We start from the raw sequence: 19,013 nt of genomic DNA, 5'->3' as shown, positions 1-19,013 counted from the left end.
CAGACAGACAGGAATGGAGAGATGAGAAGCATCAATCATTAGTTTTTCGTTGCATGTCGCAACACCTTAGTTGTTCATTGATTGTCCCTCATATGTGCCTTGATTGCGGGCCTTCAGCAGACTGAGTAACCCCTTGCTCGAGCCAGTAACCTTGGGCTCAAGCTGGTGAGCTTTTGCTCAAACCAGATAAGCCCTCGCTCAGGCTGGCGACCTCGGGGTCTCGAACCTGGGTCTTCCGCATCCCAGTCTGACGCTCTATCCACTGCGCCACCGCCTGGTCAGGCGGCACGAATACATTTTTAGAAAGTGCCACCTCTGTGCTACAGAAAGAAGTTGCAGAAAACACTCCAAACCATTTCAAGGTCTCCCAGGAAGGGATTCTCTTGGGCAGGTACAAGGGATTCTCTTGTTTTCCATTGGCTTGTTGGCTGGGGTTCAAAACCTTGTCTTCGTTTTTTTCCCCTTGTAGGTATTGGTTTGAAATACTTTTTGTAATTACTGCATTTTGTAGTTTCTCTACCCCATCCCCCTTTTTTTCTGGGAAATCTTGAGTTTGAGCCTTGAAACTAATCATAGCAGCAACATGCATTTTGCATACACCTGTTGTTATTGGCTTAGATGTGCACAACACTCTGGGTGAGCTGACTCAGGAGACACAGTGACTCATGTCATTTTCTTTCAAACCAAGGGTGACCTAGAGCACTTTAGGCCAGGAAAAAATTAGTTTTTCTCACTCCTGCTCTGTAGCTCTGACTGTAGATGAGTCTGAGCACCATCTCGGCCTCTATCAACATGACAGAATTACTTGTTGCTCTGTCTGATGGTAATGGCGATAGCACCTGGCAATAGGAAACCTTCCCTGCATGGCTAAAAGAGGTTGTGACCTGCTTGTACATGGATATAATGGGAGCGTGAAAATCTGCATTTGACTAGGTTAGAGACACAGTAATATTGTCTATGGCCATACCACCCTGAACACATCTGATCTCAGAAGCTAAGCAGGGTCGGGCCTGGTTAGTACTTGGATGGGAGACACAGTAATATTAACTGCGCAACTTTTATAAAGCTCAGTGAGTATGAAGCTATTAGATAGTCAAATCAGTTTAACACTTATTGACTGTTTCTAACATCTAACTGAGAAAGTAGACACTTGAATGGAGGGTGGGGAATGAGAGAACACAGGAAATGCCAGTCAGGGAAGTGAGATTTGGGAGCATAGAGATTGGTTATTAAAGACCATAGTGCTGGCCCTGGCTAGTTGGCTCAGTGATAGACCATCAGACCGGCATGTGGAAGTCCCGGGTTCGATTTCCAGTCAGGGCACACAGGAGAAATGCCCATCTGCTTCTCCACTCTTCCTCCTCTCCCTTCTCTCTGTCTCTCTCTTCCCCTTCGCAGCCAAGGTTCCATTGGAGCAAAGTTGGCCTGGGCGCTGAGGACAGCTCCATGGCCTCCGCCTCAGGCACTAGAATGGCTCTGGCTGCAACGGAGCAACACTTCAGATGGGCAGAGCATCGCCTCTGGTGGGCATGTCACATGGATCCTGGTTGGGCACATTTGGGAGTCTGTCTACCTCCCCGTTTCTCACTTCAGAAAAATACCAAAAAAAGACCATAGTCCTGGCACTATGGAGAAGATGGGGAGGGGGGTGGCTTGAAGGTCAATGCTCTATCCACTGCACCACCACAGGTCAGACTAACCTTACCATTTCCACATGTATACTCATGTCTATGCTCATATGTGTTTCTGTGCATATCTTTTCTAGAATGTAAACCACACCTTACTGCACATACTATTCTACGGTCTGGGCCTCGTGTATCTGGAAATGTGTGAGTGAAGAAGTGGCTGGGGGAAATTGTCCTCCCTCCCTCTGTTCTGCACACTCCACCCTTCCCACCCCGCCTCGCTGCCCTGTTGCAGGGAGGTTGATTGCTGTAGACCCGGTCCCTGCTCACTCAGGGGCCTCTTTGTTCACTGACAGGGTACAATGGCTCTGCTTAAGAAGATGACAAGGCTCTGCTGATTTGTACATTACTTTGCATATATTTTCTTTCGAAGTATAAGAGGCTTTTAAGTGAGCATGTTAGATGAAACAAAATAGTTTGATTAATGTAATCTATAGCCTGCCATTCAGGGCCTCCCATTTGTGGAATTAAACCTTGTAATCACAGCCCGGGGTAAGGAAGCCGAGCCTGCACACAGAGGGGAAGAGCTGGGATGTGTCGAATGAGACAAAGTCAGCAGGAAACAGCATGCCTGTCCTATAACTTCTCCCTTCTCTTATGCTTTGGACTGGACACTGGCCAGTGGGGCAAAGTGGGGAGCACAAGAGCTTCTCATTTGGGCCCTGCCTTTCCTTCCTACCCCTATAGCAGGGGTCGGAACCTATGGCTCATGAGCCAGATGTGGCTCTTTTTTTTTTTTTTTTTTTTTTTTTTAACAGAGACAGAGAGAGAGTCAGAGAGAGGGATAGACAGGGACACACAGACAGGAATGGAGAGAGATGAGAAGCATCAATCATCAGTTTTTCGTGGCAACACCTTAGTTGTTCATTGATTGCTTTCCCACATGTGCCTTGACCACGGGCCTCCAGCTGACAGAGTAACCCCTTGCTCGAGCCAGCGACCTTGGGTCCAAGCTGGTGAGCTTTTGCTCAAACCAGATGAGTCCACACTCAAGCTGGTGACCTCGGGGTCTTGAACCTGGGTCCTTCAGCATCCCAGTTCGACGCTCTATCCACTGCGCCACCGCCTGGTCAGGCCAGATGTGGCTCTTTTGATGCCTGCATCTGGCTTGCAGAAAAATCTTTAATAAAAAAATAATAACGTTAAAAATATAAAACATTCTCATGTATTACAATCCATTCATTTCCTACCGCTCATGTTCGTGGTTGTGGGTGGCTGGAACCAATCACAGCTGTCCTCCAGACAACACCAAATTTTTATTGGATAATGCATAATGTACACGGGTCATTGTATGGTTGTCATGGCATTACATTTTAAAATATGTGGCGTTCATGGCTCTCTCAGCCAAAAAGTTTCCCAACCTCTTCCCTATAGCCTTAATTTAACACTTTGTTCGCATGGGGATTGCTGCAAAAGCCTCATACATTTGTTGTCTCCCTGCCACTAACCTTGCCCCCTTTTGCTCCATCCTTAACATCTGTAGATAAATGAACTTTCTAGCATGAATATTTGTCTGTTTCTGTTGCCTGGTACTATGTAACAAGCCATGCCCAAACTTGGTGGAAAAAGACCAGCACCACTTTATCGTGCTCACAGACCCTGTGGGTCAGGGTTCAGACAGAGCACAGCAGGGCTGGTGTTCCTCTGCCCTGTGAGATCTAGTGCTGGAAAGACTTGAGAAGCTGAGACTGGAACCGCTGGATTTGGAAGATGGACTCCTAAGATGACCGCTGAGCTGTGCAGGGCATGCAAAGACCTGATGAAACAGTCCTGCCTGGATCAGTGTGTTACCCACCTTTGGGCTATAGAAGAGAAGCTACAAATACCCATCTCCTCCCCACTCGGCCATTAGAAACATTCCCCTCACCTTCAACCAGGGGTCTCAAACTCAACTCAGCATGTGGGCCGCAGAGCAAGATCACAGCCATTCGCACTAGGTCTACAAAAGGCAACTGTTACGCAACACTTTTCTCACTGCAGTTGAAAACAAAAAAAATCAGTACAAGCAGCACAATCATACATGCAGTTTACTCAGTGTCACAAAATGACCAGAAATGACTGTAGTTCGCATCACAACTGCTGTTAACTAAGCTAATATCTAGCTAGGATGCTAGAGAAATGAAAAATACAAGTAGGCCCCTAGGCTTACTTAATTTTATCCAAAATATTTTGAACTTCGTGGATTAGTCTGTGGGCCGCACAAAATTGTTCGCCGGGCCGCTTGCGGCCCATGGGCCGTGAGTTTGAGACCCCTGCCTTAAACCAAGTGAGAGGTCTTCACAAAAACCATTTGGAGATGTTAACCTGTGACTCCTGGAGTTTAAGGGACACAGGGACAGGAGATCAACTTTTATCTGAAGAAGCCTCACGATGAAAGGCTGGCTGGAAAGGCCGGCCTTGTACAGAACAAAGAGGACTCGTTGGCAGGAAGCTGCAATGTCACTGATGGATGGGCCGTGGAATGGAGGAAACCCCTCCATGGACCACCTGTGAATAGCATGATGGATGCCACCCAAGAGAACCACCTGGCAGGTAAGGAGACCTGGCAGAAGTGCACTATAGCCAAGGGTCCCTAGTAGTTAGATCTCCGAGGTGCAGATACCACAGCAGATGACAACCATTATCAGTCACACAAGTTGGAGACATTTGGCCCTAATTCTTCCTCAAAGACAAAAGAAAAGAGCAGCTAGTGGTGAAGGAAGGAAGAGAAAATACTGACCATGTGTTCCTCCTCCACTCCATGCTTCCAATACTGAAGCAAGCCTATCTGGAGGAATGAGAGGCTTAAAATGAATGAAAGATTGAAGGTTTAATACTAGACTTGACATGATTTTTACAGTACTCAAACGAGGGCATTCTTGTGACTGAATAGGATCAGAAAAACTATGAATTTCATTCTAGAATGGATTTTCTAGAGCAGAAGGAAAGAGGGTAAAAAGTTGCTTCTTCCTAGAGCTATAGTGTGTCCAGTACATTCAATAAACCTATAATGTGTTTTTTGTGCTTCTCCTGAACCTGTTTCCTGCTAAGGGGACTTGATCATATTTGGGGTGATGAACTTAGGTTGCTAAGGATCCCGTGAGACCTTTTGAATGTGAGTTAAAGGTCTAGAAATCATGTGCAGAGAAAATTGAAGCACACAAGAGTTTAGGTAACTTCTAATTGTGCTTCAGAACTTGATGTTACACATATGTTGCATACTTTTTGCATTTCAGTTTAATAAAATACATTCGTGGTTTTGTTTTGCTTTCTCTTGTTTCATTTTACAGCAAGCCATATTTCCTTATTAAGCAGGTGGTTGTTACCGTTCCAGATGTAGCCACTGAAGTTGCAGGCTTCATTTCTGACTTGATTTAGACCTGCCTGCTTCTTGGTACTCTTCCACTGTTAATATTAATAAGCAGCCATGAGGTTCTCAGATTCTTAGATCAGAAGGACTACAATCCTTCACATTTGTGAAAGGTTTAAAGGTTTGCAGATATTCTGGAATTTTAAAATATATCATATCATCTGATTTTCACAAAAACCTATGAAAGAAGTGCTGTCATCATTTAAAGAATTTATAAATGAAGAAAGTGAGAAGCAACTAAGTCAGGTGATTTGTCTGAGGTTACAGAGTTAATTAGTACCAGAGCCAGGACTCTGCTAACTCTGAACTGAGTGTCTGCCTGCAGTGAACACTATGGCTTTCTCTATCTTACTTAATACCCAGCCCTGTGTCAATATGATAAGGCCATTAATAACAGACTTTATAACCACTTGTGGTCGAGAGTTCAGAACAAAATTAACAATGACCGTGCCCCTGGAATGACTGTTTCAAAATCCTTCCAGGAGGCAATTGAGCCACCTGAAGTGTCTAAGTAAGTAAGAATTATATCAAGAATTCAGTTTAACATGGTGATTTTCCTGAAGCCAGCAGAGTTTAGGGTTCAAGTCATTCTAATAAAGAAGTCAGAAGCATGTCCTATCGCCTTAATAACTGGCCACACCCCCTTCCTTTCCTCTGGCAGTGGAACTTGGCCAGCAGCATATTAGAAAAAGTTATGCCTCCTTAGAGAGCTTCTCACCAGTCCCCTGGGATAAATTTGCAGGACAAGTTAAGCATGATTTTCATTATGGAAAATTTGCTATTGATTCATTTACTCTAATTATGCATTCTTTTCTTTATTTATTTAAAGAGTAAACAGATCTCTTCTGAATAAATGGAACAACAAATATGGCTTGTTAAATATGACAGACAGGATTCAAGCTTCTGCTCTGCCAATGATTAGCAGTGACCTTGGGCAAGTGATTTAAACCTTCAAGCCTCAGTTTCCTCATCTATTAAATTGGAATGACTCCAGAGAGACTCCTTGAGGTCCCAGCCATGAGACAAGTTTATGGAAGACTATTTGACCCCATCTAATTAGAGCACATGTAAGTGCTCTGGAGGAAGCTCTCTGTTTCCTGCTGAGAACATAGACACTGGAAGACCATCTGGCTGGAGCAGCTCCAGCCATATGCCCACATGGAACCAGAGAACAAAGCCAAAATGCACAAAGGAAGGCAGAATCGTTCCAGAAGATGGCGGGAAACAAGGTTCTGCTAACATTGTGTGAGTTCAGTCATGTCTGAAGCCGGCCTTATACCCAGACTTCCCAGCCTAGTGAGCCTATAAAAACCCTTTGCATTTATACCTCTTTGGTTCAGGTCAAACAAGAGAATCCTAAATGATATTCTACTTAAATTTGTAAAGAAAATAATGTAAAGCACTTAGCTAAATACCTGGTACATAGTAAGTGCTCAATAAAATTGTTTGGTTGTGCTTCTTCTGGAGTTTAGTTCAGAAAAGAAGAGAGTTCATAACTTGTTTTGAATACTGAGCAACTTTTGCCAGGAGAGGCTGAATCCCACGAGGTGTAATATCACAGATACCAAGAAGCCATTTCCATTCTCCAAAACACCTCTCTTTCCTTGGTACTGATAGCTCTAGATGTCAAAAAATAGTCATTAAGCTCTTAGTTTCAAGATCTTTCCATAGAAGTTTCTCATTTAAACATAGCAGCTATGTCAATGAGTTCCTTATCTCCATTCCTGGGGGTAGGTTTTAACAGTCAGAGGCCCATGGAGATAAATGGAGGCCAATGGGTGCCCTGAGGGAGCAAAGGGGACATGACTACACTCAAAGGATACTTCAGCACTGAAAGTCCAGCTATTTCTCTGGCAGTTTTGCTCTGTCCATCTTTGATGGGCAACCACAAGAAGCTCTCGGCTGAGATTTTTAGAAGGTATGTACTTTTTTTGAACTTAAAGATGCACATTTGGTTAAAATGGCTAGACAAGCCTTCCTTAAATGGAAAGCATCACATATAACCCAGTCCTCTCCTTCTGCCCACGTAGCCCCCAGATCCTTGCCCTCAGCTGCAGACACTAAAGACCATAAAGGGCGAGGCAGACAGACAGAGGACAATGGAAATAGACCAACCTGGTAGGGTCAAGGACTGTGTGATAAGAGAATGAAAACTTTGCCCCTGGCCCTGGCCAGATAGCTCAGTTGGTTAGATCAGTGGTCCCCAACCTTTTTTGGGCCATGGACCAGTTTAATGTCAGAAAATATTTTCACGGACCGGCCTTTAGGGTGGGACGGATAAATGTATCACGTGACCGAGACAAGTGTCAAGAGTGAGTCTTAGGCGGATGTAACAGAGGGAATCTGGTCATTTTTAAAAAATAAAACATCATTCAGACTTAAATATAAATAAAACAGAAATAATGTAAGTTATTTATTCTTTCTCTGCAGACCAGTACCAAATGGCCCACAGACCGGTACTGGTCCGCGGCCTGGGGGTTGGGGACCACTGAGTTATATCATTGTCCCAATGCACCAAGGTTGCAGGTTTGATCCCCAGTCAGGGCACATGCAGGAATCAATCAATAAATGCATAACTAAGTGGGACAGCAAATCTACCTTCTCTCTCTCCTAAAACAAAACAAAACAAAACAACTTTGCTCCTCTCAGGTGTGCAAGAGGCTAGTATCTTGATCATCTATGATTCTTGCCTCCAAGGGAGATGGCTGGATACGATGAATGGAGAAGCTGCTGGACCCAATATGGAGTAAACAGTTTAAAGTTCTGCCAGAACAAGAACAGACGTGCCCTAAGGGAAGGACCTGAGTCATATTTCAAAGAAATTAGGCAGATTCCTGGAAGCAACAATCTAAACAACTTTAGACAACTTATTTAACTCTCAAAGCTTCAATTTCCCTCTTCCTTCCTCACTCCTCCCTCCCCCTTTCCTCCATTCCTTCCTTCTTTCCTTCCTTCCTTTATCTTTCCTTTATTCCATGTTTCCTTTTTTTCTTACATTCTTTAACTTAGATCCCTTGTTTTCTTCCTGGTTTGGAGGATCAGAAAGGCTTTACAAAGCTGGGAATATTTCAGTTAAATTTTCTGAGAAGAATGAGAATTCATAAGATTATCAAGGGAAGGAGGACATTCCAGGCAGAGGGAACAGCATGTGCAAAGTCATAGAGGACTGTTCTGAAAGCGTGAGTGGCTCCATATGGTTAGAGCACAAGGCAGAGAAAGAAGAATGGCAGAAGATGAAACAGTGTAAGCTCGCATCCCACGAGCTGTTCTTCCTTGCTAACAGAATTTTGATCGTCTTGTTCAGGTGGTAAAGTGCCCAGAGCCAGAACATAAATCACAATTGCCCTAAGCCAATCATAGCAATCCCCCTTACCTTTGAGGATAATGCTTGGCCTAGGGTTGGGTATGGCACTCAGTACTAGCCAGAAAACTAGAAGAAATCTGGTGGAATGCATTGAGGAAAGAGCTTTATCCCTGATTTTAAAAAAGAAAGAAAACAAATTCTGTACCAAGAAGAGTTCCCTTTACTCTGCCTCCTTCCCTTTGTGCTTTGGATGCAGTTATAAGAGGATGTGATATCTAGAGTTGCCATCTATGACCTTAGTGAGAAGCCTGGGGTTGGACACCACACACTGAGGGTGGTAGAGAAAGAAAAGACGGTCAGAAAGTGGCCAGGCCAATGGTAAGACTGCCTGCCTTAGGACTTTTAGGTAAGAAAACAACAACTATCCTGTGGTTAAAGTCACTATTAATAGTGCTTGTAGGCCTGGCCAGGCAGTGGCGCAGTGGATAGAGCGTCGGACTGGGATATGGAAGACCCAGGTTCGAGACCCCAAGGTCGCCAGCTTGAGCATGGGCTCGTCTGGTGTGAGCAAAAAGCTCATCAGCTTGGACTCAAGGTTGCTGGCTCAAGCAAGGGGTTACTCGGTCTGCTGAAGGCCCACGGTCAAGGCACATATGAGAAAGCAATCAATGAACAACTAAGAAGTTGCAACGCACAACGAAAAACTAATGATTGATGCTTCTCATCTCTCTCTGTTCCTGTCTGTCTGTCCCTCTCTCTGTCTCTGTAAAAAAAAAAAAAAAGTGCTTGTAGTCAAATTTGTCACAGCTGCTATCACTCCAAAGATGACACGTGGGTATGGCTGTGGAATTTGGACCTTATACTGAAGACGAATGGAGCTACAGGAAGCTTTAGGCAGGAAAATGAGTTGTTGGATCTGTGCCTGTAAACCAGGGCTCTGGCTGCAGAGTGCAGAAGGGGCTGCAAAGGGAGAAAGCAGGCAGAGAGGATGGTTAGGAAGCTACTGCCATCGCCCAAGAGGTTAGGGAGGACCTAAACCAAAGAGGTGACGATAACTAGTGAGGGAGGGAAGAAGTGTGAGAGCTATTTTTAAGTCAAAATAACATAACTTAGTGACTAAGTGGATGTGAGATATGGGGAAGGCAGGCGAGTCAAGGACAGCTTGTGGATTCTGGCTCAACTGACTTGAGAGATGGGAGATCTGACTGTGATTCTGGCTTTGCCACAAGCTAGTCGAATGATCCTAGGCTACTTTCTGCATTTCAAGGAGGTCCGATTAAAAATATGAAAGCAGGTAGGTCTCATCTCCCCTGACAGCTCGACGCCCAGGAGCACATTTTGCTGAGAGGACTAAAAGAGTTCACGAGGACCACCTTGGAGAGAGAAAATCCTCTCTTTTCCTCCTGGATCCTCAGATTTATTTCTGCAGAGCTGGGTGGTGGGCGGCTTGGAGCTTTTGTCTTCCTTTCCAGTTTAGGCTGACAACAATGTGAGAAGTGGGGCGGAGAGCTCGGTGCTGCGTGAGTGATGCCCAAACACGTAAATTAAAACAAGCAATGCATCATTTCCCACACACCCTCAAGACTTATCCTTTATTAAAGTTCTCATAAAAAGTCTTGTCCACATCCCTAGGACTCACTGCTGGACATGAGCTCTTCTTCCCCTTCTGCAGTTTCTTTCCCATCCAGACCTGCCAGGTGCAGGGGGCAGCTATTTCCTTTAGACAAAACAGCTGTGCCTTTTTTTCCTAATGGCAAAATCAAAATAAAACAAACAATGGAACAGGTAACAGTGATGTCTTTACCCCAGTGGGGGATGATGAAAACCAGGCAGAAAGCCCAGAGACCGTTGCCAGGATACATGGATGCTGGTGGCAGAGGTCACAGAACCATGGAAAGGGTTGCACAAATAATTAATTAGTTCTGTTTTATTTCTCCTTCTAGAAGGATTGCTTTGGGCTCCCGAGACTTACTACAGTTGAAGTACTTACTCCTCTCTCCCTCCTATGCCACATTTTATATTAGTGTCACATGCTATCTCATGTGTGGGAGGAAGGGTTGAGGAAGGAACGCAAGGGTCCAGATTCCTCCCTGTACTCAGGGCAATTCTGAAGGCATCTAGCTCCAGAGCTCCCCACAGGACCAGCTGAGATCTCTGTGGCAACTGCATTATAATTCAATGTCTCCCTCTGCCTGGTTCTCTCCCACCCTTGGAGGTGTTGTTCCTGATACCCCCCCACCCCCATAAAATCCCTGTATGTATCAAAGAAAAACCAGAGCTGCACAGCAGTCAAAGGGGTAAAAACATTCTATTTACGACTATTGCAAATAGGAGAAAAGAGATCTCCATATAAAACTGGGTTCAATTCTGAATACAAGAAGGACAAGTGAGGTTTGTTTGTTTTTTGTTTTTTTGTTTTGTTTTTTTTTTTTCAGAGACAGAGAGAGAGTTAGAGAGAGGGATAGATAGGGACAGACAGGAACGAAGCAAGATGAGAGGAATCAATCATCAGTTTTTCGCTGACACCTTAGTTGTTCATTCATTGCTTTCTCATATGTGCCTTGACCGTGGGCCTTCAGTATACCGAGTAACCCTTTGCTCAAGCCAGCGACCTTGGGTCCAAGCTGGTGAGCTTTGCTCAAACCAGATGAGCCTGCGCTCAAGCTGGCAAGCTCAGGGTCTCAAACCTGGGTCCTCTGCATCCCAGTCCGACACTCTATCCACTGCACCACCGCCTGGTCAGAAACAAGTGAGGTTTTATAGCCAGAGTAGGGTGGGGGTCGGTGGATGGGAAATTACTAATAGGAAACATCAGGGGTAAGAGGGGATTCTGACTAAATCAGCCTAACAGAATTCTTGCTGAAGGCAGGCCAGGGGGGGTCACACATCACATGGGGGTGGTAGGGGATAAAGAATTTGATTAGATATCGAGGGTGATCAGGTATTGAGGGTAGGAGGTTCTCTTCAAACTGACTTAATAGGATTCTTGCTAAAACTGAGTGATGCCAACCTTACAAGGATATATGCTGAAGTCAAAGGTCAACACCTAGTTGAGAAGAAGCCTTGGAGGAGACCCTGTAGAATCTGGTCAAAGACAGAGTCTGTCACATGCAAATTTCTATTTCCTGGGAAACTTGACTTATGACACCAACATAGAATCATCAGTCAACTCTATTTTACTCCGTGTACACACACACACACACACACTCTCTCTCTCTCTCTCTCTTCTGTCTATTCTTATTGTCATCATTTTATTATTTTAAAAATATATTTTTTAATTCCAACAAAGAAGCACAATCTCAGAATAAATTTAAAATGCTTTGAGTCAAATAAGTTTAGTTTAAATGAAACTAAAACCACTGGTTGACAAAGATTTCTTAGAAATGACATAAAAAGCATTAATCATAAAAGAAAAACTTGGTAGATCAGACTATTAATATTTAAAACTCTGCCCTTTGAATGTCACTAAGAACAGATTAGGAGAAAATATTTTTCAAAAACATATTTGGTAAAGGATATATTTGATAAAGGACAAGAATATATAAAGTGCTCTTACAAAGCATGAAGAATATAAACAACTAAATTTTTTTTTTTTTTTACAGGGACAGAGAGAGAGTCAGAGAGAGGGATAGACAGGGACAGGCAGACAGGAACAGAGAGAGATGAGAAGCATCAATCATCAGTTTTTTGTTGTGACACCTTAGTTGTTCATTGATTGCTTTCTCATATGTGCCTTGACTGCAGGCCTTCAGCAGACTGAATAACCCCTTGCTCGAGCCAGCGAGCTTGGGTCCAAGTTGGTGAGCTTTTTGCTCAAACCAGATGAGCCTGTGCTCAAGCTGGCAACCTCGGGGTCTCGAACCTGGGTCCTCGGCATCCCAGTCTGACGCTCTAACCACTGTGCCACCGCCTGGTCAGACTAAACAACTCAATTTTTTATTTATTTATTTATTTATTTTTTAAACAACTCAATTTTTTAAAGGGGCAAAGGTCTCTTAATCAAAAAAGAGATAAAGATCGCAAATAAGCCAACAAAAAGATGCTCAACATCATTAATTATTAGGGACATACAAAGTAAAATCACAATGAAATGTAGCTACAAACCCATTAGCATGGCAAAAAGGAAGCAAGCAACCAACCAACCAAAAACAAACCCTAATAATACCAAGTGCTGACAAGGACATAGAGTAACTTGAACTCTCACACATGCCATTAATAATGCAAAATGGTACAGCCATTTTGGAAAAACAGATTTTATAAAGTTAAGCATGCATTTTCCAAATAACCCAGCAATCCAGGGCCTGAATTGTACACTTTAAATGGGTGAATTGTATGGTATGTGAATTATTTTTAAAAAGGAATAAATGGGGGCCCTGACCTGTTGGCTCAGCGGTAGAGTGTCGGCCTGGTGTGTGGAAGTCCTGGGTTCGATTCCCAGCCAGGGCACGCAGGAGACATATCCATCTGCTTCTCCACCCTTCCCCCTCTCCTTCCTCTCTATCTCTTCTTCCCCTCTGGCAATCAAGGCTTCATTAGAGCAAAGTTGGCCCGGGCACTGAGGATGGCTTCATGGCCTCCACCTCAGGTGTTAGAATGGCTCCGGTTGCAACAGAGCATCACCCCCTAGTGGGCATACTGGGTGGATCCCAGGAGACTGTCTCTGCCTCCCCACTTCTCACTTTGGAAAACTACAAAAAAAAAAAAAAAAGGAATAAACAGGGAAGTAAAGCCTAAGAAATACAATCAATAAGAGTGTGATAACTATGTATGGTGCCTATTGGGCGTATCAGAAATACCGAGGGAAACACTATGGAAAGTATCTGATTGTCTAACCACTAAGCTGTACACCCGAAACCAATTCTAAATAAATAAATAATACATACATAAGCAAAGGAATAAAGATTATTCTACTCACCAGCATATATTGTGAAGAATTTTTAAAAATCAGAGTAAACAAACACAAAAATGAACTAATGAAACACAGTAACATGATGAATCTCAAAATAACAATACTAAGTAAAAGAACCCAGACACAAAAGACTAATTACAGTATGATTGCATTTATAGGACATTCTGACAGAGAAAACTAGGGGGACAGAAGTTAGATCAGTGTTCGCCAGGGCTTGGGGGAGAGGTTTACTCTAAAGAGATAACAGGGAATTTGGGGGTGATACAAATATACTATATCTAGATTATTGTTGGTTACACAACTGTTTACTGTTCTCAATTCTCGTAGAGCTATATACATAAAAGAGTAAATTTTATTGTATTAAATGAGACCTCAGTAAACCAAACTTAAAACAAACCTCACTGCATTGTCCTTTTTGTTTTGTTTTAACTCAGACTAGTGACAACTTAGTCACATAGCAAGCCTGGCTTGTGCATATGAAGGGAAGCTGGGAGAGCGGATAGTGGCTCTAGGATCCAAACAGAGTCCCCTAGACAGGTGGAGCCTGCGGCCCGTGCATAGGCTGAGGGAAGGAGTTCGCTGTGAGGGAGGAGACCAAACTTGCTGGAGGGGAGGAGGGGCTGAGGATGGAGAAAGAAGATAACTTGAATCAGGATTCTTGATGGTAAACAACAGAAACCCAATTCAAACAACCTTAAGCAAAGAGGGAAGTATTTGGCTTTCATAACTGAAAAATCCCAAAAATGTAAAAGCAATGTTGTCAGTACTTGTTTTCGCCCAGGCTGTTAAAACAAAATAGCATAATCTGGGTGGCTTAAACAGCAGACATTTTTTTCTCACTATTCTGGAGCCTGGAAAGGCTGTGATCAGGATGCCAGTATGGTCAGGTTCTGGTGAGAGCCCTATTCCTGGTTTGCAGATGGCTACAGGCTTACTATACTCTCTCATAACAGAGAGGGATGGAGACTCTGGTCCCTTCCTCATCTTTTTTTTTATTTAAGATTTTAGATATTGATTTTTAGAGAGAGGAAAGAGAGAGAAAGAGAGTGGGGGGAAGCGGGAAGCATTAACTCATAGTAGCTACTTCCCATTCCCATATGTGCCTTGACCGGGCAAGCCCAGGGTTTCGAACCGGTGACCTCAGCATTCCAGGTTGTGTGCTTTTACCCATTGTACCACCACAGGTCAGGCCCTTCTGTGTCTTATAAAAAGCACAAATCCCAGCATGAAGACCCTACTTTCATGACCCCATTTAAATAAATTACCTCCCAAAGAGCACACCTCCAAACACTATCACATTAAGGGTTAAGGCTTCAACACATGAATTTGGAGGGGACACAAAACATTTATCCGTAACAGTACTCTAGCTCTGTATGTCCTAGCCTCTTTGCCTCTCCTCAGCCTCTCTCTGAGTCTGGCTCCCTCCATTTAAGATAGGCAGGCTCATTCTGGTCTTATGGCTGGCAATTCCAGAGAGAAGAATTCAGCCAACTGTCTTCTGGTGCCCCTACCCATCCTTGAAACAGACTCTAATTGCCCTTATTTGGGTCAGGCCTCACTTTGAGATAGGGAAAGCAGAGTCACACCGACAGCCAACAGCACATGGGAAGGGGCAGGGGGAGTTAGAAAGGAATGAATGCAGGGTAGACAAGAAAATAAAAAAACATGGTAGGTGCTTATCATATACCTGCAAACTTGGGAGAGGATCAAATTCCAAGGACAAGTGAAGAAGCCACTTTGCAGGGGGATTCTTTGAGACAGATGGGAATAAGATAAGGATGGATGAAACACAGAAAGGGTGGGTGGTTTTTATTGAAGAGAGGCGAATAGGGTCAGGAAAATGAAGTTACAGTATTTGCATCTGTCAGCTCCTTTTTTCCTCTGTGAAGAAGTAAGGTCATTTGCTGGAAGTGAATGAATGGGGAAGTAGAGGTGGAGCCCTTGAAAGAATGGTTAAAGTTTTGGAGGAACTGGTAGAGAGATTTGGGGAAGGAGTATATAGGGACAAATAAAGGGATTACCAAATGGTACTGAAGTTGGAGATAAAAAACATCCCATCCATCCCTCAAGGCCTTGATTGAAATACGTTCTCAACAAAATTGTACCCCTATTGGAAGATTGCTTACACTCCTCTAAGCTTCCTGCCCTTTGGGGTCACTCTTAGAGCCCTTACATTTCCACAGTATTAAGTATTCTGCTAGGCACATTCATCAGTTTCCTGAGTTTGGAGACTGACAGTTTGGATAGTGAATTTAAATACTGATTACCTGAGGTCCTTGAGTTTTGGAAAGTGAGTAGAAAAAGTTTGGAAAGAGATGAATTTATTTTAAAATGGATCTGCATCTATTCAGTTCTTAAGTTTGGTTAGCAAAAGTTCTGCTAAAGAGTTTGAATAGTGAGGATAACACAGCTGTGTGCATACGTGTGGACATGCATGCATGACTGCATGTGTGTGTGTGCATGCCTGTTAATTTGCCTGCTGTATTGTACTCTCTTGAAGACAAAACCCTTGTGTGACTAATTTTCATGTTTCCACAGGTCCTAAGGTGGTGGGTGCTGAACACTTGTTAAATGAATAAATAAAAGCCAGCTTTCCTTTCCCCACTCTTCTTTGTTCTTACAAAACCTTACTGCTCCATTAAGACACTTTACGGTGAAACTAAAAGAACAACTTTAAAGAACTACTCTCGTAATTGGGACTGCTTCCAACTGCAATTATAAGCATGTGTTTTTCTTTTTCTTTACCCGCCCTCCTCATTGGACAAAACCTGAATCAATTCCAGGGGATGGATTTTGCTGCTTGTGTAAAATGTTCTGGCTTCTAGTCAAATGGACATTGCAGGAGTGTATAAAAATGGCTTTGTTCTCCTCACGAATGAATTCATTTAAGCAGCGCAGTTTCGATTTCTTATTACCTTTTGGGAGGAAGAGCATTAGGGAATTTAAAGGTATCATTATTGTATGAAAAGTGCTGAATAAGGAATATCTACGTGGTAAACAACTCCCTGAACTGCCTGAGTACATCTGAGATAAGGGAGCACATTCTTTATTGTGCCTGAAACCTGCTTCCTATGCAAGGACAGTCCACGCCTTGCTTACAGAGGAACAATAACATGTAACCTTGAACATACAGAACAGCTCTGTTGCTTGTTCCTCATTTGTAACTGTATCCTTAGACAAGGCTGAATCTCTGTGACACCAACGAAAAGATTAAAGGAGTCTGATAAATGGCTGCAACATCTTTGTTTCTGTGTTTGCGTGTGAACGAGACTAACACTAACACGTTGTTGCTGTTTAATAAATAGTCACTGGGAGAGTAGATGAATAAAGAAACAGACGCCCCTGTTAGATCCAAGCTTTATAAAGGCATTTTCCCAGGAGAAGGCAAAGAACTGAGTCCCCTAGACTCTATGTTTTGTAAGTATCCTAGGATTGGGTTCAGGGACTCACGAATTTGGGAAAAGGGAAGAAATACACATTTCTGACATTGGACTCAGGATGGAGGTGAACCCACTCCAAAGTGGGTGCTTCCATATTTCAATTCTTAACAGCCAAAAATGTGGTTTGTCTAAATAGGAACACAGGGAAGCAAAACATCAGATTTAATCTCCATTTACACTTCTAACTAGCTTTGTGGCTTTTGTCACATCATGCAATTCTCTTGAGCCTCAGTTTCCCAATTGTAAAAAGAATACATCTCATAGGGGCTTTATGAGAATTAAATACTATATATAAACATGTGTAAGATTAAGCCTGGCATATTTGTTCACTAAACAAATATTTATGTGCCAGGTGCTAGGGACGTAAATACAAAAGAGACAAGATTATAGTCTCGTAGGAAAGACATAAAATAAACAAATATGGAGATAATTATGGATGGTGCATTATGGGAGCAAGAAGAAGGACATTTAAATCAGATCAGGGAACCTAGGAACACTTCCTGGCGGAAGCAATGCTCAAGCTGAGTTTTGAAGAAGTAGGAGTTACATAGACAAAAATGGGAAGGTCATTCCAGCCAGTGGGCTATATATGCAAAGGCAGGAGGGTGTAAAACCACTGACTGTTTAGGGCACAACAGATAGTTCAGTAAGAGTGGAGCAAAGGTGTGTGTGTGAGAGAGAGACAGAGACAGAAAGAGTCAGAGAGAGACAGAGACAGAGTCAGAGAGGCAGCTCATGAGGTGAGGCAGTCAGAGGTCAGATCATGAAGAGCTTTGTGAACTTTATCACCAAAGGTATGGGTACGGGAGGGGAGGGGCAAATGAGGTTTATGTTGAAAAAGAGTACCCTGGTGAAATGTGGGAAAAAGATTGTAGGGGTGCAGCTTAGAGGCATGGGGCTCAATTTGAGACCCCTATGGTGATTCAGACCAGAAAAAAATCATAGTCTGAGTTAAAGTAATGGGGATGGGGAGGAGGAGACAAACATAGAGCTGTTTGGGATGTTAGAGCTTACAGGGCAGGAACATAGGGCAGGCTGTGAAGAAAGTGAAAGTGTCTAAAGATGATTCACATCCAACTAGGTGGATGACATTGCCATTCACTGAGAAGGAGATCACAGGAGAAGGAGCAGGTCTGAGATGGGAGTGGAGTGGGTAAACACAGTGCTTTCCATTTAGGGCATGCTCAATGTTATTGTTTGGATGATTTACAGATTATATGGATTTGGATTAAAAGTGTGAATTGGGAAGAACAACCAAGACTGCTAATTGTTCCAGTGATCACATTTAATCTTCATTTGCACTTCTAACTAGCTTTATGGCTTCTTATTCTTCAGTACTGGAATTCCTCCCCTTTCTTCCTCCTTCCCTCCTTCCTTCCTACTTTCTTTCCTTTACTTCTTTCTTTTGGTTGTTGTTGCCAATTATATGGGCACCTAGAATAGAAACTACATTTCCCAGCATCTTTTGCAACTGGGTGTGGTCATATGACTAAGGTCTAGACCAGTGGTAGTCAACCTGGTCCCTACCACCCACTAGTGGGCGTTCCAGCTTTTATGGTGGGTGGTAGCAGAGCAACCAAAGTATAAGTAAAAATATAGATTTAACTAGAGTAAGTTGTTTTATAAAGATTTATTCTGCCAAACTTAGCAAAAATCCGACATAAAGGACTTGGTAAGTAATTATTATTATATGCTTTAACTTGCTGTAACTCTGCTTTATAAATTTTATAAAGTAAAGTTACTTCCCTACTTTATAAATCACTATTACTGTGGAACCAGTGGGTGGTTAGAAAATTTTACTACTAACAGAGATACAAAAGTGGGCGGTAGATATAAAAAGGTTGACTACCCCTGATCTAGAGAATGACATGCAAGTGAAGTTTCATGTGAGAAGTTCTGCAAACTCAGGTTCAGCCCATGGGCACCCTGTTCCCTTCCTTTGGCATCTGTCCCTCTCTCCATCTTACTGCCTGGAAGGTGACAGATGTTGCAATCTTAGACAATAAGGTTGAGGCCACTTAAAGGAGAAAACCAGAGAGAAGGCTCCTGGGCAGAGCCATCACGTTGCCCCCCTCCAGAAGGGATTACTCATTCTGGATGTGTACATAACGCTTCCCATGAGGCTGTAAATGGAGTCCAGAGTCTGGGTCTCTGATAACAGCTCTGGACTATTTCTCAGACATTTACGTGAAAAAGAAAAAAATCTCAAACTTCTCCTTTTGTTGAAGCTTTTTAAACTAGCCATATTTGAGTTTTCTCCTGCTTGCTGCAACATCTCATCATAAACCACACAAAGAGTCAGCAACCCATGGGAGAGAGTTGAAGT

Source organism: Saccopteryx bilineata, chromosome 2, assembly GCF_036850765.1.
Source record: "Saccopteryx bilineata isolate mSacBil1 chromosome 2, mSacBil1_pri_phased_curated, whole genome shotgun sequence".
NCBI lineage: Eukaryota > Metazoa > Chordata > Mammalia > Chiroptera > Emballonuridae > Saccopteryx > Saccopteryx bilineata.
The sequence above is the reverse complement of the archived record's forward strand: the minus strand, read 5'-3'. Positions refer to the sequence as shown.